We start from the raw sequence: 24,238 nt of genomic DNA, 5'->3' as shown, positions 1-24,238 counted from the left end.
CTACTGACGTAATATGGGCTGAAGTTAGAAACAGGAAAGGAGAGGTCACGTTGCTAGGAGTTTTCTATAGGCCACCAAATAGTAATAGAACTGTAGAGGAGGAAATGGCAAAGCAGATTATGGATAGGTGTGGAGGTCACAGAGTAGTTATCATGGGTGACTTTAACATTTTAAATATTGATTGGAACCTTTATAGGTCGAATAGTTCGGATGGGGCACTTTTTGTAGTGTGTGCAGGAGGGTTTCCTGACTCAGTACGTGGATAAGCCGACAAGAGGTAGGCCCACATTGAATTTGGTACTGGGTAATGAACCGGGCCAAGAGTTAGATTTGAGCACTTTGGAGATAGTGACCACAATTCAGTGTCTTTCATTATTGCAATGGAGAGGATAAGGTCACATGACAGGGTAAGGCTTATAATTGGGGCAGAGGTAATTATGGTGCAATTAGGCAAGAATTAGGGAGTATAAGATGGGAACCGAAACTGTCAGGGAAAGGCATAAATGAAAAGCGGAGCTTGTTCAAGTAACAAATACTGCGTGTCCTTGACAGGTATGTCCCTGATAGGCAGGGAGGAAATGACTGCGTGAGGGAACCATGGTTCACAAAGAGGTTGAACGTCTTGTCAAGAGAAAAAAGGAAGCGTATGTAAGGATGAGAAAACAAGGTTCAGTTGGGTCACTTGAGGGTTACAAGGAAGCAAGGAATGAGCTAAAAAAGGGCCTAGGACAGCTAGGAGGGGGCATGAGAAGTCCTTGGCGGGTCGCATCAAAGAAAACACCAAGGCTTTTTACTCTTATGTGAAAAATAAAAGAATGATCAGGGTGAGGTTAGGGCTGGTCAAGCATAGTAATGGGAACTTGTGCATGGAGTCAGAAGAGATAGGTGAGGCACTGAATGAGTACTCTTCTTCAGTGTTCACTAAGGAGGGACCATGTTTTTGAGGAAGTGTGAGAGATACAGGCTAATAGGATGGAGGAGGTAGATATTCTGAGGGAAGATGTATTAGCAATTTTGAAAAACCTGAGGGTCAATAAGCCCCCTGGGCCAGACGGGATACATCCTAGGATATTTGGAAAGCTAGGGATGAGATTGCAGAGCCGTTATCCTTGATCTTTGGGTCCCCGCTGTCCATGGGGATTGTGCCAGAGGACTGGAGAGTGGCAAATGTTGTTCCTCTCTTCAAGAAAGGAAGTAGGAGTGACCCTGGTAATTATAGGCCAGTTAATCTTACTTCGGTGGTCAATAAGTTAATGGAAAAGGTCCTAAGGGATAAGATTTATGGCCATTTGGAAAGATGCAGCTTAATCCGGGATAGTCAGCACGGATTCGTGAGGGGTAAGTCTTGCTTCAAAAATTGGATTGAATTCTCTGATGTGTAGATGAAGGTAGAGCCGTTGATGTCATATACTTGGATTTTGGTAGGCTCATGAAGAAAGTAAGGAGGTGTAGGATAGAGGGAAATTTGACCAATCGGATAGATAACTGGCTATCTCATTAAAAGAAGTCTCAACACCAGGTTAGTGACTCACCTGACGAACGGTCAAACCCTGAAAGCTAGTGGGTTTACTATCAAATCAACTTGTTGGACTTTAACCTGGTATTGAGAGACTTCTTACTGCGTTTACCCCAGTACAATGCCAGCATCTCCACATCATATCTCAGAAGACAGAGGGTGATGCTGAAGGGAAAATTTTCAGACTGGAGGCCAGTTACTAGCGGTGTACCACAGGGATCAATGCTGGGTCCTCTGCTATTTGTGATCTTTATCAATGATTTGGAAGAGGGGGCTGGAGGGTGAGTCAGTAAATTTGCTGATGACACCAAGATTGGTGGAGTAGTGGATGAAACGGAGGGCTTTTGTAGGCTGCAAGGAGATATTGATTGGATGCAGAGCTGGGCCAAAAAGTGGCAGATGGAGTTTAACCCTGATTAGTGCAAGGTGATTCATTTTGGTAGGACAAACTTGAATGCGGATTACAGGGTCAATGGCAGGGTTCTAAAGAATGTGGAGGAACAGAGATCTTGGGGTTCATATTCACAGATCTCTGAACGTTGCCACTCAAGTGGATAGAGCCATGAAGAAGGCTTATAGTGTGTTAGCGTTTATTAACAGGGGGTTTGAATTTAAGAACTGTGGGGTTATGCTGCAACTATACAGGACCTTGGTGAGACCACATTTGGAATAGTGTGTGCAGTTCTGGTCACCTCACTATAAGGAGGATGTGGAAGCATTGGAGAGCGCAGAGCAGATTTACCAGGATGCTGCCTGGATTGGAGGGTAGATCTTTTGAGGAAAGGTTGAGGGAGCTGGGGCTTTTCTCTTTGGAGCAGAGGAGGATGAGAGGCAACTTAGAGGTTTAGAAGACGATGAGAGGGATTGATAGAGTGGATGTTCAGAGACAATTTCCTCTAGTGGAAGTAGCTGTTACTAGGGACCATAACTATAAGGTTCATGGTGGGAGACATAGGAGGGATGTCTGAGGTAGGTTCTTTACTCGGAGTTGTTGGGGTGTGGAATGTGCTGCCTGCTGTGATAGTGGAGTTGGACACTTTAGCAACTTTCAAGCGGTTATTGGATAGGTACATGGAGCACATCAGAATAAGAACATAAGAAATAGGAGCAGGAGTAGGCCAACTAGCCCTTCGAGCCTGCCCCGCCATTCAATAAGATCATGGCTGATCTGTCGTGGCTCAGTTCCACATTCCCGCCCTCTCCCCATAACCCTTAATCCCCTCTCTTATCAAAAACCCATCAACCCGCGTCTTAAAAATATTTAGCGAGGTAGCCTCCACCACTTCAACGGGCAGAGAATTCCAGAGATTCACCACCCTTTGAGCGAAGAAGTTCCTCCTCAACTCCGTTCTAAACCGCCCCCCCTTTATCTTGAGGCTGTGCCCCCTAGTCCTACTACCCTTTCTGAGCGGGAAGAGTCGCTCCACCTCTATCCTATCCATCCCATTCATCATCTTATACGTCTCAATGAGATCCCCCCTCATTCTTCTAAACTCTAACGAGTACAAGCCTAATTTATTCAGCCTCTCCTCATAGCTCAACCCCCTCAACTCCGGCATCAGCCTAGTAAACCTCCTCTGCACTCCCTCCAAGGCCAAAATATCCTTGCGTAAGTACGGCGACCAAAACTGCACACAGTACTCCAGCTGCGGCCTCGCCAATGCCCTATACAGCTGCAGCAAGACCTCCCTACTTTTATATTCAATCCCCCTCGCGATGAAGGCCAGCATCCCATTAGCCTTCCTGACCACCTGCTGCACCTGCAAGCTGGGTTTTTGCGATTCATGCACAAGGACCCCGAGGTCCCTCTGCACCGTCGCCTGCTGCAGTTTCTCTCCACGTAAGTAATAATCCTTCCTACCATTATTCCTACCAAAGTGGACCACCTCACACTTGCCAACATTAAATTCCATTTGCCATTTCCTGGCCCATTCGCCCAGCCTATCTAGATCCTTCTGCAGACTCTCACCACCCTCCGCACAATTTGCCTTTCCACCAATTTTGGTGTCATCAGCAAATTTCGACACCCTACACTCGGTTCCCTCCTCCAGATCATCTATATAAATGATAAATAGCTGAGGCCCCAGCACCGACCCCTGGGGCACTCCACTAGTCACCATCCGCCAATCTGAATAGCACCCATTGACCCCCACTCTCTGCCTCCTACTTGACAACCAGTCCTCTATCCAAGCTAACACCCTACCCCCAACCCCATGCCCCCTGACCTTCTGCAATAACCTCTTGTGAGGTACCTTGTCAAACACCTTCTGAAAATCAAGAAAGACCACATCCACCGGCTCTCCTCTATCCACCGCCCTAGACACATCCTCATAGAACTCCAGTAAATTTGTCAGACACGACTTCCCTTTAACGAAACCGTGCTGCGTCTGCTCTATCAAGCAGTTCCCCTCAAGATGCCTCGCAATTTCCTCCTTGATGACGGATTCTAACGTTTTACCTACAACAGACGTTAAACTAACAGGCCTATAATTCCCCGCCTTTTGCCTGGCACCCTTCTTAAACCAAGGCGTAACAATAGCCGTTTTCCAATCTTCCGGCACTTCCCCGGAATCCAGCGACGTCTGGAAAATAACCACCAAGGCATCCACTATCACCTCTGCCATGATAGGGAGTGGGATAGCTTGATCTTGGGTTTGGACATAGCTCGGCACAAGGGCCTGTACTGTGCTGTACTGTTCTATTTTCTAAGTCATAAATGCTCCAGATTGGGGAGAATCAAAAATTTGTTGGATGGCATCCCATTCATTTCATAAGTGATCACTTGGACATATACTTTGACTGTGCTTCCCTCTTACCTAGAACCAATGAGGTGGAGGTATTTTGCATCAGTTTTTATGTTAAAAGACACAAGTTGCATACGAAAAATCAAGGGCAACTTAAGAATTAGGAAACCAAAGTAATATTAGCACAGAGGATACAAGAGAAATTCAAGGAAGTAAAATCTAACAAATCCCCAGGTTCTAATTGCTTATATTCTAGGGTTCTAAAAGATTAAACTTGAGAGAAAGTGGATGTGCTGGTTATAATTTACCAAAATTTCCTAAATAATAAGCAAATGTAAAACCTTGAATGCCTCATTCTCCAACTCATATTCCCAATTGTCAAAGTCCTTAGCGTAGACCAAGCTGCTTTCCACAAGGACTGCAGCACAGGGGGATAGGTACTGGCCCTTACCAATTACATCAAAAACAGTTTTCAGAAAAACGTGAAGATAGATGATGTGTTTCTGCACCTCACAGCTTTCTACCACACCGTTTGGCATACTAACCTCCTCCTGAAGCTATCATGAGCTCTCCGCCCACCGGCTGACTAAAAGCTTCAGAGTTTATTTTGGACAGGCATAAAATAAACCAATGAATTCCCCTAAGACTCAGTACTGGCTCCAAGCTTGTTCTATTTGTATGTAAATAATTTTCCAAAAACTAATCACGCCACAATTCATAAATGCCAACTTAATCTGCTTCGCAATTCAAGCACCAAACTTAGACACCTTGGACTGACACTAACCAAGGACTTGTCAGAACTTGAACAATATTGCAACATATAGCTATTCACATGCAAACGTGTAGCATCCCCTTGGCTCCCTGTCCTGACAAGCATCACTTCCCATATATCCACCGACTTGCATCAACCCACAAAATAACTGACAAGGTTCTCAATGCCCCATCCCATCACCACCCTCCCCCCCCGCCCCATTTCATGCTGATCTATTCAGTTCAGCCACCAAGAAAGCTGACCTAGAAAAATCCTCCCACACAGGACTTCAATGCAAAATCCAAATGGACAAATGAATGGAAATCATTCGACATGACAAATAAGTACCTGGTCTCAAACCCAACTGAGAAGTTAGGACTTATCCACTCAAACAGAAGCGATTATTAAATGGTGAGCTAAATTTTAATTACTATCCAAGCAATCTCTCTAGTACTGAAAATATACTTTTCAAATATGACATTTAATTATTTCAGATTATTGTTGGAGACATTTTAAAATTAAAAACTAATTTTACTTTTCTTTCAATTCTATCCTCCTTTCCCTACTTTGCTATAATTAAATATTTTAAACTTACACCTGGTTTAGGCTATGCATAATAAGGATTCATCAATTGAACTGGTCAGGAACTGACAAGTACTTACATTAACACTGCAATAAAGTTACTGTGAAAATCCCCTCGTCGCCACATTCCATACTGGGGAAGAATTTAGCATGGCCAATGCCCCTGACCAGCATGTCTTTCGGACACGGGGAGAATGTGCAGACTCCGCACAATCAGTAACCCAAACCCGGGTCCCTGGTGCTGTGAGGCAGCAGTGCTAACCACTGTACCACCGTGCTGCCCATGATAACGTCATCATATAGCTTTTCATATACTTTTACGATATCAGCTGATATTTCAATTAATAATTGATAATTTCAATTAGAATTGCCCATGCCTCCAAATGCAGATCATGGCATCCTTAGATTTTCCCGTTGTGGGAATTTAATACTGATTTATTTTTCATTAGTGTGGGTACTTTAATTGTTGGCAAAATGCTGTTTATAAAAATGGCTAACATTTGCAAAAGATTTTCTGAAATTAGTGATTATCATTGGAACTGAACCGATATTTGACACAAATTATTCCTTCAGAAACATAAACCCTTGACAATCAAATTTGCCCTCATGGTCTCTACCCCAAGCCAAATAAAACAATTCGTAGAGTTAAACAGAACATTGAAAAAAAATTCACATTAATCAAAATTATGGGCAGCATGGTGGCACAGTAGTTAGCATCCAGGTTCAATTCCAACCATGGGTAATTGTTTGTGTGGAGTTTGCACGTTTTCCCCGTGTCTGCGTGGGCTTCATCCAGATGCTCTGGTTTCCTCCACAGTCCAGAGATTTAAAAGTTGGACTGATTGGCCATGCAAAATTGCCTCAGCGTCAGGGGGATTAGCAGGGTAAATATGTGGGATTATGGGGATGGGGCCTGGGTAGGATTGTTGTTGGTGCAGACTTGTTGGACTGAATGGTCTCCTCTGCACTGTAGAGATTCTATGATCCTATTCTCAGATCTATGAAAATAGATAGCGATCAAAATGCAGTCTATTTATGCTTAATCATTCAGAAGTGCTGAGAAAGAAAATGGCATTGATTGTTAAATTGAATACCAGGAAATACAAACTATATAGCCATGATGGTTTCTAAAGCCAATTAAACCAACAAGGATTTATATAGTCATGCAAATGCAAGATACATCTACAATAGGAAACAAGGGGGCACATAAGTGAGTTAGAGTAAAACTTGCATATTTCACTTAATAGTACAAGTTATCAGAGATCAGGCAGATGAAGTTAGGCCAACTAGCTCAGATAGTTATTGGTGCATAGGGTGAATTCAGTGGGAGGTGAGAATTCAAGGGTAACAGAAAACGCCACCAGTTAGCTCATCTGCCTGGCATTGGAGAACAATGCCACCAAAATGAATAAACTAATAAATTTAACCACACCATTTATAAAGACAAGATGGTCAAACTCTGGAAACACTGGTGACCACCAAATAGACTCTAATCTGTCCAATAAATTGGCTATCCATTACTGTTAATGTCAGTCATTCAAGAGCTGTAATCTTGGATTAATCTCACACACCGATTTCAGCTATAGTCTGACAGTAATCCAGTCAATTTTGCATTACACTGAGTTGCCTCTGTAGCCAATGTTGTTCCCTAGTTAAGGAACTCAATCACCTGTTTTTAAAATTGCTAGGTGACCCATTCTACAACTGTGTATCTCCTATCATTTGTACTTTACTTTTACTCTAACTCACATGTGTGCCCTCTTGTTTCCTATTGTAGATGTACTTTGCATTTGTATGACTATATAAATCCTTTTGGTTTAATTGGCTTCAGAAACCATCATGTTTAAATTTAAGTAGTGATAATTGCAGGTTTTAAGAAATATAGTAGCTCATAATCCAAAATAAACAAAATTCAATCTGTCATCTAACTTCTTTGATGATTTGGCAAGAAAAGATAAATCTCTCACCATCATATTTATAGGATCAAGAGAAACCAGAGTATACTGTGTTACCATCAACAAGAAACAGGACAGCACCAGCTATATAAATACTGCGACTATAAGAGCAATGATGCGGAGATGCCAGCATTGGACTGGGGTAAACACAGTAAGAAGCCTCACAACACCAGGTTAAAGTCCAACATAAGAGCCAACCAGAAATTAAGAATTTTGCAGTGAGAAACTCAACTCCTCAAAACCTGACCACCATCTACAAGGCAGAAACATGATGAAATATTCTCCATGTGCCTGGATGAGTGTCGTTCCAACAACACAAGAGGCTCAACACCATCCTGGACAAAGCAGCCAGCATGATTGGCACTCCATTGACCACATTAAACATTCACTCTCTCCACCACCAATGCAACTGCAAGCATTGCAAGTGTAGCATCTACAAGCCGCACTGCAGCAATTTGCCAAAGCGCCTTTGACAGCACCTCCCAGAATAACAACACTACCACCTAAAAGAGCAAATGCTTCAGTACACTACCCCAACTTTCCCTCCAAGAAACTCACCATCCTGATCTGAAACTTTAGCACTGTTATTTTATTGCTGCTCAGTCAAAAGTCCGGAGTTCCCTCCCAGCCAACACCACATGGATCGCAACAGTTTAAGATGATATTTTACCACTACATTCAAGGGCAACAGAGATGGGGAATAGTTGCTGACCTTAAAGGTAACATTAAGAACAAATGTTAAAAAAGTATCCTAATTGATTGCAAATTCAAATCAAACCACACCAGGTGACACAAGTCAGTTAACAAACCAAATCTGGAGGTGTGGTAGATTGTGAGGAAGGGTGTCGAAGTTTGCAGGGTGACTTGGACAGGTTGCAGAGCTGGGCCGCGAGGTGGCGGATGGAGTTTAATGCGGAGAAGTGTGAGGTAATCCATTTCGGTAGGAATAACAGATGTGTTGAGTATAGGGCTAACGGGAGGACTTTGAATAGAGTGGAGGAGCAGAGGGATCTAGGTGTATGTGTACATAGATCCCTGAAAGTTGGGAATCAAGTAGATAAGGTTGTTAAGAAGGCGTACGGTATCTTGGCGTTTATTGGTAGGGGGATTGAATTTAGGAGTCGCAGCGTCATGTTGCAACTGTACACAACTCTGGTGCGGCCGCACTTGGAGTACTGTGTGCAGTTCTGGTCCCCACATTACAGGAAGGATGTGGAGGCTTTGGAGAGGGTGCAGAGTAGGTTTACCAGGATGTTGCCTGGTATGCAGGGGAAGTCCTATGAGGAGAGACTGAGGGATTTGGGGTTGTTTTCACTGGAAAGAAGGCGGCTAAGAGGGGATCTTATAGAAACATATAAGATGATTAGAGGTTTAGATAGGGTGGATGGTGATAGCCTGTTTCCTCGGATGGAGAAAGCTAGCACGAGGGGGCATGGCTTTAAATTAAGGGGGGGTAGTTATAGGACGGATGTCAGGGGCAGGTTCTTTACCCAGAGGGTGGTGAGGGACTGGAATGCCCTGCCTGCTGCAGTTGTAAATGCGCCTAGTTTGGGGGCGTTTAAGAGATTGGTGGATAGGTTTATGGACGAAAAGGGATTGGTTTAGATTAGTGGGACAATGTTTTTTTTTAAAAAATAAGACTGGTCGGCGCAACATTGTGGGCCGAAGGGCCTGTTCCGCGCTGTAATGTTCTATGTTCTATAATTCACTCCGAGACGCATGATAGGAGGTGAAACCCAAATGGCATCTTAGCAAGGAGTTATGCATTGATAGTGTGTCTGATTCCTTGATCATTGAATCCTACAGTGTAGAAAGAGGCCATTCAGCCTATCAAGTCTGCACTGACCACAATCCAGGCCCCAAAACCTCATGCATTTACCCTAGCTAGTCCCTCTGACACCGAAAGGCAACTTATCATAGCGAATCCACCTAACCCGCACATCTTTGGAGTGTGGGAGGAAACCCACGCAGACATGGGAGGGAAGGTACAAACTCCATAGAGATGGTGACCCAAGCCAGGAATTGAACCCGGGTCCCTGGCACTTTGAGGCAGTAGTACTAACGACTGCGCCACCGTGCTGCCCTAGTTATGGGCCTACAGCTAAATTTTGACTAAAACCCATTCCAAAGAGTGCACCTGATTGATAGGAAGACTCATGGTTCAGAGATAAAACCTGCATGCTAACTTAAGCATTAGACCGTTGCCCTTAAATAGCTCAACATACTTGCATTGAAGATGTTATTTTGGCCTTGGAGGGAGTGCAGAGGAGGTTTACTAGGCTGATACCGGAGTTGAGGGGGTTGAGCTATGACGAGAGGCTGAATAAACTAGGCTTGTACTCGTTAGAGTTTAGAAGAATGAGGGGAGATCTCATTGAGACATATAAAATGATGAATGGGATGGATAGGATAGAGGTGGAGAGGCTCTTCCCACTCAGAAAGGACAGTAGGACTAGAGGGCACAGCCTCAAGATAAAGGGGGGGGCGGTTTAGAACGGAGTTGAGGAGGAACTTCTTCACTCAAAGGGTGGTTCTCTGGAATTCTCTGCCCGTTGAGGTGGTGGAGGCTGCCTCGCTAAATATTTTTAAGACGCGGGTTGATGGGTTTTTGATAAGCGAGGGGATTAAGGGTTATGGGGAGAGGGCGGGAATGTGGAACTGAGACACGACAGATCAGCCATGATCTTACTGAATGGCGGGGCAGGCTCGAAAGGCTGGATGGCCTCCTCCTGCTCCTATTTCTTATGTTCTTATGTTCACAATCAATTTCTGTGACATCAGCATCATTTTCCAACTGACTATGTGGTACTCCAAGCTGCAGACGTTCATGTTAGTTCTACCAATGTCAGTATTGAGAACTATGATCAAGCACTAGGTCTTCTTTAGGATTTGAACCATTGAATTTCTGCAAGTATTTATTATCCTTCCCAATAGTAGAGGCTGGAAATTGGAAGGTGCTGCTCAAGGTGGAAACTCATGTCTCCTCTGACAACAACTTCTAAACCATCAAGGACAAGGGCAGCAGACAACTTCAATTTCTCCTCCAAGCTGCATACAGAAGCATTGAATCATTACAGCAACAGGGGCCACCCACCATTAACCCATTGTGTCTACACCAGCTCTCCAAACGATCACACCATCTTGGTGCCATTCCTGTGCCTTTTCCCTGAACCCCTGCACATTGTTTCTATTCAAATAATCATCTAATGCTCTCCTCCTTAACGCCTCAATTGAACAGCCTCTACCACAGTTAGCATTCTAGACCCTAACCACTCATTGTGGGAAAAAGATTTTTCTCATATCGCATTTCATTCTTTTACAAATCACTTTAAATCTATGCCCTCTTGTTCATGGGCAGGAACAGTCTCTTCCGATCTACTCTGTCCAGTCCCCTCATGATTTTAGCCTTCTTTCAAGACAACAGTCCACACCTCTCCAATCCACCCTTATAATTAAAGTTTCTCATCCTTGGAATCATTCTTAAAACCTCTTCTGCACTCCCTCCAATTCATTCATATCTTTCCTATAATGTGACACCCAAACTATACACAATAGTCCAGCTGAGGTCTAACAAATGTCTTGTATAAGTTCAGCAAAACCTCCTTGCTCTTGTATTCTATGTCCTATTAATAAAGCCCAGAATACTATATGCTTTATTAACTGTTCTCTCCACTTGCCCTACCACTTCTAATGACTTAAGTATATATGTACTCAAGTCCCTCTGCTCTTGCACCCTTTAAGGACCCTCATTTTATACTGCCTCTCCATGATCTTCCTACCAAAATGTATCATCTCAATTCTCTGCATTGAACTTCAATTGCCGCCTATCTGCCCACTGCAACAATTTGTGAATTACCATTTTAAGTTCTACACTGTCCTCTTCACAGTTTACATCACTTACAAGTTTTGTATCATCTGCAAACTTTGAAATTGTCCCCCTGCACACGAAAATCTAGATCATTAATATACATCAAGAAAAGCATGCTGAATGCCTTCTTTACCACTCTGTCCACCTGTGACTTCACCTTCAAGGAGCTATGAACCTGTACCCCTAGATCTCTGTTCTGTAACTCTCCCCAACGCCCTACAATTAAGGCCCCTGGGGAATACCAGTACAAATCTCCCTCTAACTCAAAAAGTATTAATTGGCTGAATAACAGAAAGCAGAATAACAGTTAATCTTGTATCCATGTTGCTACTGTCCCTTTTATTCCATGGGTTATAACTTCTCACAGGTCTGTTGTGTGGCACATGCCGCCCCTTTTTTAAAAACTCTAAGCTAGTCCCAATTGCCCACGTTTGGCCCATATCCCTCTAGACCTATCTTACCCACGGAACTGTCTAAACTCTTTCTAAAAGATAAAATTGTACCCTCCTCTACTACTGCCTTTGGCAGCTTGTTCCAGACAGTCACCACCCTGAGTGAAAAAATTGCCCTTCTGGACACTTCTGTATCTCTCCCCTCTCACCTTAAACCAATTACCTCTACCTTAGGGGAAAAAATATGACTACCTAGCTGATCTATGCCCTTCATTGTTTTTACAGACCTCTATAAGATCACCCCTCAGCCTTCTACGCTCTAGAGATTAGAGTCCCAGTCTATTCAGCCTCTCCTTTTAACTCAGACCATCAAGTCCCGATAGCATCCTAGTAAATCTTTTCTGCACTCTTTCTAGTTTAATAATATCCATTCTATACTAGGGTGACCAGAACTGTATACAATATTCCAAGTATGGACTTACCAATGTCTTGTACAACTTCAACAAGACGTCCCAACTCCTGTATTCTATGTTCTGACGAATGAAACCAAGCATGTCGAATGCCTTCTTTACCACTGTCCACTTGTGACTCCACCTTCAAAGAAAGGTGAACCTGTACATCTACATCTCTTTGTTCTGTAACTCTCCCCAACGCCCTATCATTAACTGATTAAGTTCCGCCCTGGTTCAACCTACCAAAATGCATCACCTTGCATTTATCTAAATTAAACTCCATCTGACATTCGTCAGCCCACTAGCCCAATTGATCAAGATTCCGTTGCAATCGTAGATAATCTTATTCACTGTCCACCATGCCACCAATCTTGGTGTCATCTGCAAACTTACAAACCACGCCTACTAAATTCTCATCTAAATAATTTATATTAATGACAAGTAACAGTGGACCAAGCACCGATCCCTGAGGCATACCGCTGGTCACAGGCCTCCAGTTTGAAAAAAAAATCCTCCACAACCACTATCTATCTTCTGTCATCAAACCAATTTTGTATCCATTCGGCTATATCACCCTGGTTTCCATGAGATTTAATATTATGCAACAACCTACCATGTGGTACCTTGTCAAAGACCTTGCTAAAGTCCATGTAGACAACATCAACTGAACTGCCCTCATCTACCCTCTTGGTTACCCGTTCAAAAAACTTAATCAAATTTGTGAGAAATGATTTTCCACTCAAAGTCATGCTGACTATCCCTAATCAGTCCTTGCATCTTTAAATGCCCGTCGATCCTGTCTCTCAAAATACCTTTGAACAACTTACCCACTACAGATGTGAGGCTCATCAGACTGTAGTTCCCAGGCTTTTCCCTGCAGCCCTTCTTAAATAAACGCACAACATTTGCTACCCTCCAATCTTCAGGCACCTCACCTGCGACTATCGATGATTCAAATATCTGTTAAGGGACCTGCAATTCCACCACCACCACCAACCCCCGCCCCCCCTCCGACTCCCAGTGTCCTGGGATACACTTCATCTAGTCCCAGGGATTTATCTACCTTGATGCACTTTAAGACTTCCAGCACCTCCTTCTCTGTTATACGTACATTCCTCAAGACATTACTATTTATTTCCCCAAGTCCCCTAACATCCATGCTTTTCTCAACAGCAAATACTGATGAGAAATATTCATTTAGGATTTCACCCATCTTTTGTGGATCCACACGCACGTAGATGACCTTGTTGATCCTTAAGGGGGTCCTATTCTCTCCCTAGTTACTCTTTTGCCCTTTATGTATTTGTAGAAGCTCTTTGAATTCTTCTTTGCCTTACTGGCCAAAACAATCTTGTGTCCCCTTTTGGCCCTCCTGATTTCTCTCAAGTCTATTCCTACAACTCTATACTCTTTAAAGGATCCATTTGATCCTAGCTGCCTATGCATATCATGTGCCTCCTTCTTCTTCATGATCAGGGTCTCAATATCCCAAGTCATTCAAGATTCCCTACTTCTACCAGCCTTGCCCTTCACTCTGAGGAATGTGCTTACCCTGAACCCTGGTTAACACACTTTTGAAAGCCTCCCACTTACCAGACATCCCTTTGCCTTCCCACAGACTCCCCCAATTAACTGTTGAAAGTTCCTGCCCGATACTATCAAAATTGGCCTTACCCCAATTTAGAATTTTAACTTTTGGGCCATTCTTCATAGCTATCTTAAAACTAATGGAATTATGGTCACTGGTCCCAAAGTGATCTCTCACTGACACTTCTGTCACCTGTCCTTCTTTATTTCCCAAGAGGAGGTCAAGTTTTGCTCCCTCTCTAATCAGCCCATCCATTTACTGAATGAGAAATTCCTCCTGAATACACTCAAATTTCTCACCATCCAAACCTTTAATACTATGGCCGTCCCAGTCAATGTTGGGAAAGTTAAAATTCCCTATTATCACCACCCTATTTTTTTGGAGCTATCTGTAATCTCCTCATATATTTGCTCCTCAATTTCCCGCCGACTATCTGAGGGCCGATAGCACAATCTTATCAAAGTGGTTTCCCCCTTCTTATTTCTCAGTTCAGCCCATATAGACTCAGCGAGCGAACCCTCCAACATATCCCCTCTCAGTATTGCCGTGATGTTTTCCTTAAGTAAAAGTGCAACTCCCTCTCCTCTCTTATCTCCCGTTCCTATAGCATCTGTAACCTGGGACATTGAGCTGCCAGTCCTGTCCCTCGCTTAGCCATGTTTCAGTAACTGCTATAATATCTCAGTCGCATGTACCCATCCATGCCCTGAGTTCATCTGCCTTGCCCATTAGGCCTCTTGCACTGAAATAAATGCAGTTTAATCTGGACTTCCCTTGCTCTATCTTGCTTTTGTCTGATCTGTCTGGTACTAGGATTACTGACACTGCCTTTATATTTAATGTGCTCTTTTTTAACTTCTGTGCTGTCCTCAACCTTCTCTTTGTCTCTCTACTGCTTTGGGTCCCACCCCCCTGCCAAACTCTTCACGGAGGAGGACGTGAATAATTTGCTGGGTGTTAGTGATGGAAAGGTGGTAGGACTGGAGGGTCTTAATGACATTACTGTTACTAGAGAGGCGGTGCTCGACAGACTGGAGGGGCTGATTGTGGACAAGTCCCCAGGACCGGATGGAATGCATCCGAGGGTTCTGAAAGAAATGGCGGAGGTGATAGTGGGTGCCTTGGTGGTTATTTTCCAGACGTCGCTGGATTCCGGGGAAGTGCCGGAAGATTGGAAAACGGCTAATGTTACGCCGTTGTTTAAGAAGGGTGCCAGGCAAAAGGCGGGGAATTATAGGCCGGTTAGTTTAACGTCTGTGGTAGGTAAAATGTTAGAATCCGTCATTAAGGAGGAAATTGCGAGGCATCTTGAAGGCAATTGCTTGATAGAGCGGACGCAGCATGGTTTCATTAAAGGGAAGTCGTGTCTGACAAATTTACTGGAGTTCTATGAGGATGTGTCTAGGGCGGTGGATAGAGGAGAGCCGGTGGATGTGGTCTTTCTGGATTTTCAGAAGGCGTTTGACAAAGTACCTCACAAGAGGTTATTGCAGAAGGTCGAGGGACATGGAGTTGGGGGTAGGGTGTTAGCATGGATAGAGGATTGGTTGTCAAATAGGAGGCAGAGAGTGGGGGTCAACGGGTGCTATTCGGATTGGCGGATGGTGACTAGTGGAGTGCCCCAGGGGTTGTTGCTGGGGCCTCAGCTTTTTACCATTTATATAGATGATCTGGAGGAGGGAACCGAGTGTAGGGTGTCGAAATTTGCTGATGACACCAAGATTGGGGGAAAGGCAAATTGTGCGGAGGGTGTGGAGAGTCTGCAGAAGGATCTAGATAGGCTGGGCGAATGGGCCAGGAAATGGCAAATGGAATTTAATGTTGGCAAGTGTGAGGTGGTCCACTTTGGTAGGAATAATGGTAGGAAGGACTATTACTTACGTGGCGAAAAACTGCAGCAGGCGACGGTGCAGAGGGACCTCGGGGTCCTTGTGCATGAGTCACAAAAACCCAGCCTGCAGGTGCAGCAGGTGGTCAGGAAGGCGAATGGGATGCTGGCCTTCATAGCGAGGGGGATTGAATGTAAAAGTAGGGAGGTCTTGCTGCAGCTGTATAGGGCATTGGTGAGGCCGCAGCTGGAGTACTGTGTGCAGTTTTGGGCACCGCACCTGCGCAAAGATATTTTGGCCTTGGAGGGAGTGCAGAGGAGGTTTACTAGGCTGATACCAGAGTTGAGGGGGTTGAGCTATGACGAGAGGCTGAATAAATTAGGCTTGTACTCGTTAGAGTATAGAAGAATGAGGGGAGATCTCATTGAGACATATAAGATGATGAATGGGATGGATAGGATAGAGGTGGAGAGACTCTTCCCGCTCAAAAAAGACAGTAGGACTAGGGGGCACAGCCTCAAGATAAAGGGGGGGCGGTTTAGAACGGAGTTGAGGAGGAACTTCTTCACTCAAAGGGTGGTGAATCTCTGGAATTCTCTGCCCGTTGAAGTGGTGGAGGCTGCCTCGCTAAATATTTTTAAGACACGGGTTGATGGGTTTTTGATAAGAGAGGGGATTAAGGGTTATGGGGAGAGGGCGGGAATGTGGAACTGAGCCACGACAGATCAGCCATGATCTTACTGAATGGCGGGGCAGGCTCGAAGGGCTAGATGGCCTACTCCTGCTCCTATTTCTTATGTTCTTATGTTCTTAAGTGGCTCTAGCAAATCTCCCTGCCAGGATATTAGTCTCCCTCCGGTTCAGGTGTAACCCACCCTCTTGAACAGTCAGCTCTTCCCCAGAAGAGATCCAATGATCCAAAAATCTAAATCCTTGCCCCAGCTCTCACGCCACACGTTCATCTGCTTAATCTTCTTATTCTTACTCTCACTAGCATGTAGCACAGGAGGAGACCAGAAATTACTACCTTCGAGATCCTACACTTCAGCTTTCTGTTTAACTCTTCATTCAAGTTTCAGGATCTCATCCCTTTTCCTACCAATGTCATTGGTACCAATATGTACAACTATTCTGGCTGCTTACCCTCCCCCTTAAGAATGCCCTGCAACCGCTCAGCGATGTCCTTAACCCTGGCACCAGGGTCATCCTGGAATCCTGACTGCGACCACAGAAATGCCTGTCTGTGCCTCTAACTAGTGAGTCTTCTATTACTGCTGCTTGCTCTTTGACCAACCCTGCTCTACAGCAGAACCAGGTGTGCTGCCACAGGCTTGGCTGCTGCTGGTACTTTTCCCCTCACAGGCTGCCCCTTTATAACAGCTCCTCCACAAACCACCTTCTTGTAGCAGTGACTGTGCCTATGCAAATCTTACCTGAAACAGCCAATCAGCATCACCACTCTGCTGCCCTCACCCGGATATCTGCCCACACACAAAAGGTGGGGGAGTGGGGGTGGGGTGTCTTCCAGAGGTCCACCTTCTGGTAGCAGTGACTGCACGTATGCAAGTCTTACCTGAAACAGCCAATCAGCGTGGCTGTTCTACTGCCCTCACTTGGACAATTCAGGTAATTGAAGTCCCCCATTATCACTGCTCTAGAATTTGCAACCCTAATTTACCAGCAGGTTTTTTGTTCCACATCCTTCTCACTCATTGGTGGTCAATAGATTACACTGAGCAATGTAATTACACCTCGTTCCTCAGCCGCAGCCAAATTTATTCTGCCCTTGAACCCTGTGGGACATCCTCTTTCTCTAGCACTTCAATGCTCTCACCGCTCCTTTTCCTATCTTTTTTGAACACCTTGTACCCAGGAATGTTTAACAACAGGTCATACCGTTCTTTGAAAAAGGTCTCAGTTATCGCCACAACTTCATATTTCCACAATGCAATCTGTGCCTGCAACTCCCCAGTTTTATTTAAGATGCTCCATGTATTCACATACTTGAGACTTGAAACTATATTATCATTCATTCACTGTAGCTGGATCAAATTCTGAAACTACCACCCTAACAGCTACAAGATGCCTACACCCGCTGGACTTCAACAGTTGAAGGCTCACCACCACCTTCTCAAGGGCAATTAAGGATGGGCAACAAAATGGTGGCCTAGCCGGTGATGCCCACAACCCATTAAAGAATTAAAAAGTGCTGTGTCAGAATATGATTGGACCAGCCAAATTCTATTCTTATTATGTGAGATTTTTAAATCAATGCTTCAAATGTGTAATTCTGCAATTCCATCCATTTCCCATGTATTTCAGCTTACAATGATCGCTAAACAAGAATTAACAGGTCAATTCAAAAACACAATTACATTGGATTTGAAAGTATAAGACCAGGAATTCTGTGTTTTTAAAAACAAATCTTGTAATGCTGAACAAACAGAAACTAAACCGATGACATAAAAACAGAGTAGCTGCTGAAATCAGTGTTTCTGTAGGCATTGGCTGCACAAAAGGGACCAATAATTGTTACTTACTTCAGCTAAAAATGTACGAGAGCTTTGTGTTAATAATACAACTGTTCAGGTCATTAAGCCAGTAGGACAATTCCAGAGACACGATTTTCCCACTTATGCCATCAACAGCCATTACTCACTTACTCACACAGGCACTATAAATCCTTCTGCTGTGTAATTAAACATACAATGCTTTTAGTCCTATGTGCCTGACAGAACAGGTCAAGTACTGCTGACAAAACACTTGTACCTTTAAGCTCTGTAATCAAAACCCAACACGAGTCATTTCAGCATTAGCTAGAATTTATTGACAGGGCATCAGCAGCAAGCAGCTTAATAAGTCACTATTTTGAAAAGGTACACCTTATTGAATGAAGTGATGGACAAATACTCTATTGTTTAAGTAATTATGACTTGAAGTACAACAATAAAATTATGGACAATTATTCCAATGGGTGGGGACAGAAGACAACTCCAACGTTTAATGTTGCAGGTAGTTTAAAGGAAAACTGAGAACCTAACAGGGCCAGCGTTCTTTTATTATTCAGATTGAACAGCAGATCTGAAGTGTAGCAATAGGTATTATGATCTCTGTAGGGACGAATAACTTTGAAGGGTAATCTGAATTTCCAGTTAATAGCTAAAAGAATAATACATCGAGATTCCCAGTTTTAAAACTTTTACAGTATTAAATGACTAGAAACAACTATTGACTTAACACTATTCTCAGCAGTTTATACTTTAGAAATAAATAGTTCTTTGTTACTTGTCTGTATGGAATTACAATTCTTATAAGAACATAAGAACATAAGAAATAGGAGCAGGAGTAGGCCATCTGGCCCTTCGAGCCTGCCCCGCCATTCAATAAGATCATGGCTGATCTGTCGTGGCTGATCTGTCGTGGCTCAGTTCCACTTTCCCGCCCTCTCCCCATAACCCTTAATCCCCTCTCTTATCAAAAACCCATCAACCCGCTTCTTAAAAATATTTAGCGAGGCAGCCTCCACCACTTCAACGGGCAGAGAATTCCAGAGATTCACCACCCTTTGAGTGAAGAAGTTCCTCCTCAACTCCGTTCTGAACCGCCCCCCCTTTATCTTGAGGCTGTGCCCCCTAGTCCTACTGTCTTTTTTGAGCGGGAAGAGTCTTTCCACCTCTATCCTATCCATCCCATTCATCATCTTATACGTCTCAATGAGATCTCCCCTCATTCTTCTAAACTCTAACGAGTACAAGCCTAGTTTATTCAGTGTTTTATCACAAACACTTGACAGGTTCTCCCAGTTTCCAATGGATTGCTTACTTTTTACTTTGCCATCTGGATAATCTGTATCCTAGAGCATTTCTCACTGAGGGTTACACTATAAATTTCTTCCTCCAGCTCCAAACTAGGAAAACCTGTCAGCTTCCTATAATCCCTCACAGACTAGGGCTTCAATATGTGCATTAGCTCCTAATCCTGTTCTATGTACTGAGCGATAGCCAGTATTTTCTCTATTTGAGGGGCAGGCCTAACTACTTCTTTCTTTTGCTGGATCTCTCAGATAGCCACAGATCACACAAGACAAAATTGTAACTGGTGCCTGCTGATATTATTCCTGGAATTATAGGGAAACCTGCAACTTGACCTCAGCGACTTCCTATATCATCTTTCCCATGACAAACGGAAATAAGTACAAATATTAGTTATCTTTGATTCCAACTTCCTTTCATCTTAAAAGTAGATGTAGATTTTATGCAGTTATTTATAACTCAATGACAACAGCACTTTGGAAGTCTCAGGGTGTACCTATTGTAAATTCAGAAACTGTAATCATTGCCTTCAAATGTAAAAATCTTGCATTTCTCTCTCAAGAAAACAAGATTGCCAACTTTCTGTCAGGATTCAGTCTGAGGATTTGAGGTAGACCATTTAGGACATAGATCAGCACAGATCACATATACCTTTTCATCTACTCTACTTTAAAAAGTAATCCTATAAACCAAAAGAAAAAAATCTTAAACTATAATAATCTTATAAACATCAATTGTATTAATATTTTGCAAATCTCAGCCTAACGCAATACTCATGATATTTAGCCCCTTCTGCATTCTTCCTAATTACCTAAAATTAAACAGTTGACCTTTAGATGCAAAGTATCACATGAAGAAACATAAATTTGAGGAAAATTGCCTAAATAGAAAAATGTTCAAAAGCGTCAGATCTTAAACAACTTGTACTCACATTTTCTCAAAAATGGTCAGTTACCGTCACTACTGGTACACAGAATAAGAGACTTTAACTATACTTCTTTCAACAAACAACAAACTTCCAAGTTTATTATACTAAAAATTTATTTTTAAATAAGTTGCAAGTACTGATCAGTACAATTGTAAACTGGAAGCATAACAATTGCACTCTTGCTAAAAAATTTTCCCAGTGCGTGCATAGATAAAGGACAAGCGGAGGTGACTGTCTAGTGGTACTATCACTAGACTAGTAACCCAGAAATTCAGCCAACGTCCTGGGCTCGAATCCCACCGCGGCAGATGGTGGAATTTGAATTCATTAAAACATATCTGGAATTAAGAATCTATAGATGATCATGAAACCATTGTCAGTTATCAGAAAACCCAACTGATTCAGTGCAGTGAAGGTTTACCAGGCCGATTCCAGAGATGATGGGGCTAACGTATGAAGAGAAATTGACTAGGTTAGGGTGGTTTTCCCTGGAGTTCAGACGAATGAAGGGGATCTCATAGAAACTTATAAAATTCTAACAGGACTAAACAGGATAAATGCAGGAAGATGTGCACAGATCCCTGAAAGTTGGCATCCACGTTGATAAGATCATTAAGAAGGTGTATGGTGTGTTAGCTTTTATTGGTGGAGGGACTGAATTTCGGAGCCATGAGATCATGTTACAGCTGTACAAAACTCTGGTGCAGCCACACTTGGAGTATTGCGTACATTTCTGGTCGCTGCATTATAAGATGTAGAAGTATTGGAAAGGGTGCAGAGGAGGTTTACCAGGATGTTGCCTGGTATGGTGGGAAGGTCTTAGGAAGAAAGGCTGAGGGACCTGAGGTTATTTTCGTTAGAGAGAAGAAGGTTAAGAGATGACCTAATTGAGGCATACAAGATGATCAGGGGGTTAGATAGGGTGGACAGTGAGAGCCTTTTTCCTCGGATGGTGATGGCTAACATGAGGGGACATAGCTTTAAATTGAGGGGTGGTAATTATAGGATGGATGTCAGAGGTAGGTTCTTTACTCAGAGGGTAGTAAAGGCGTGGAATGCCCTGCCTGCAGCAGTTGCGGACTTGCCAACTTTAAGGGCGTTCAGGTGGTCTATGTTCCTGATGGTGGGGGTGTCCAGAACCAGGGGTCACAGTCTGAGGATCTGGGGTAGACCATTTAGGACAGAGATCAGAAGACTGGTGAGCCTATGGAATTCATTACCATAGGAAGTAGTTGATACCAAAACACTGAATGTATTCGCAAAGTCGCTAGATATAGCATTTGTGGCAAACAGGATCAAAGATGATGGGGAGAAAGCAGGGTTAGGCTATTGAGTTGGATGATCAGCCATGATCTGATGAATGGCAGAGCAGGCTCAAAGGGCCAAATGGCCTCCTCTGGCTCCTATCTTCTATGTTTCAGGAACGCTCTTTAGGGAAGGAAATCTGTTGTGAACATGGGAACAATGTGGCATTGCTGCAGACCATGAGTTCAAAACTGGACTGCTTTTCCTCCCTGTAGCCCAAAGGTGCTGAGGCCAAGTAAGCATTACTACTGCTACGTTGCTGAGATCATCGAATTGAATAGAAACATTTTGCTCTTGAAGGAAAATGGATTATTGAAGCAAAAACTTTGCTTTGACAACGTATTTGTTCATTCACAAGTATAAAACATGGCAGCTAAAGGTGCTCCTAAGATCAGCCTCAGAGCAAATAGCATGCTTCACGTGAACAAGCTATTTGTTAAAATCCAGTATTAAAACATCCTGAATCAATGAAGCATTTAAACTTACTGACCAACAGCTAATACAGAAGAGTCCATAACTGTACAAAACTCTGGTGCGGCCGCACTTGGAGTATTGTGTGCAGTTCTGGTCCCCACATTATAGGAAGGATGTGGAGGCTTTGGAGAGGGTGCAGAGGAGGTTTACCAGGATGTTGCCTGGTATGGAGGGGAGGTCCTATGAGGAGAGACTGAGGGATTTGAGGTTGTTTTCGTTAGAAAGGCGGCGGCTAACAGGGGACCTTATTGAAACATATAAGATGATTAGAGGTTTAGATAGGGTGGACAGTGATAGCCTTTTTCCTCGGATGGAGAAAGCTAGCACGAGGGGGCATAGCTTTAAATTAAGGGGTGGTAGTTATAGGACGGATGTCAGGGGTAGGTTCTTTACCCAGAGGGTGGTGAGGGATTGGAATGCCCTGCCTGCTGCAGTTGTAAATGTGCCTAGTTTGGGGGCGTTTAAGAGATCCGTGGATAGGTTTATGGATGGAAAGGGATTGGTTTAGGTTAGAGGGTCACTGCTTTTTAACTGGTCGGCGCAACATCGTGGGCCGAAGGGCCTGTTCTGCGCTGTAATGTTCTATGTTCTATATATATACAGGAATCATACGCCCCTACCACATCAATATTATCTTTAGATACACTGAACACATCACTTCAGCACTCACCACAAAAAGGAACTCCCCTTAATCCCTTCAAAATAAGCCCATTTGCTAATCTAGCCAGGATGCATACTGTACTTGCTCATATCACACCTAGATATGGTGAACATAAGATGAATAATCTTCCTGCCACCTCTACCCACTTCAGATGGTGCTAGCCAACTTACAGTTGGCAATTCAAAAGCTAGTCTCCCCCTTCTTCAAGTTTCTTGAACCAGGAACAAACCTGGGAATGTGCTCCAACAGCTTTCAGTGGCTATAAAACCAGAAATTAAACAGGGACTTTCAGATCCACAAATTTCAGTCAATACCCAAATCCAAGTCTTGTGGCACAGTCCCTCACTACTTCATCTGACTACCCCTCCCAGAGTGGCAAGAGGTATGGAGTTAAATCCTGCAGAAAAATACACCAAGTCCAAATGAAGAACGCATCACCTATACCATATGTATATGTGATCCACAATTTTCATTGTTCCATACAACTCCTCAAGACTCTGGGATCAGCACCATGAACACATTTTGATTGTGGTTCTGAATCCAGCCATTCAGATAACATGCTATTAGAACATCAAGGCCATGACTGGCCTTTTACTAACAGATCAAATGCAGGGCTGGTTGAGTCAATTGGAAATGAAGTTCCCTTATCACCCCATCCCACCACTACAGTAAGATTAGCTAAAATCTCACTGCCAGTTGTGAGGTGATTCTTTTTATCTTCAGCATTTATAGCCCCACTGCCCCCATGGTGCTGAAATACTTGTAGAGCGTTCACAATTTAGGATTCCATCCAGAAGTGGGGAAATTCCAAGCAGTGTGGAGTCCACCACTCAGCATAAACTATTCTCCTATTAAAGCAATCCAACATCTGACAATGACTGCTAACACTGGCCTGAAGAGTCATATTTCTCTCCACAGAAGTTGCCAGACCTGCCGAACATTTCCAGAACTTCATATTTATTTCAGGTTTCCAGCATCCATAATATTCTACTTTGATTATATGACCAGTACACTTCTCTCATCTCAATTAACCCGTTTAGGTCATGTCTGATCCAGCTCCTTGCTACAGCAAACAAAATCACTACAGCACCATCCTACTCACCTGTTTTATCCAAGTATCTACTATTACCCATGCTACTGGCCTTTATGACTTTATCTGCCTGCACTCATCATTAGGAGAGTTAAGTGCTTAAGCCCCTATTTCTCTGTCCACACCTGTATATTATTCCCAGTGCAAACACTATGCCTGCAAGTGTACTATATACATCTCTTTCAAAATTATTGTTCACCTGCATTCACACATTATGAAGCCATTGTGCAATTAATGACATTAATATGTAATACATTAATATGCATTTTTAGGCAAGCAACTTGCATATAT

General features: G+C 43.4%; 1 protein-coding gene across 3 annotated transcripts in view; it reads right to left on the bottom strand.

The window, feature by feature from the left end:
• Nucleotides 1-24,238, bottom strand: part of ttll4 (tubulin tyrosine ligase-like family, member 4) — an 80,896-nt gene that overhangs the window by 51,501 nt on the left and 5,157 nt on the right. The gene's annotated exons all lie outside the window — the stretch shown is intronic.

Source organism: Carcharhinus amblyrhynchos, chromosome 11, assembly GCF_965287045.1.
Source record: "Carcharhinus amblyrhynchos chromosome 11, sCarAmb.v2.hapA, whole genome shotgun sequence".
In the NCBI taxonomy this organism is placed as follows: domain Eukaryota; kingdom Metazoa; phylum Chordata; class Chondrichthyes; order Carcharhiniformes; family Carcharhinidae; genus Carcharhinus; species Carcharhinus amblyrhynchos.
The sequence above is the reverse complement of the archived record's forward strand: the minus strand, read 5'-3'. Positions and strand labels throughout refer to the sequence as shown.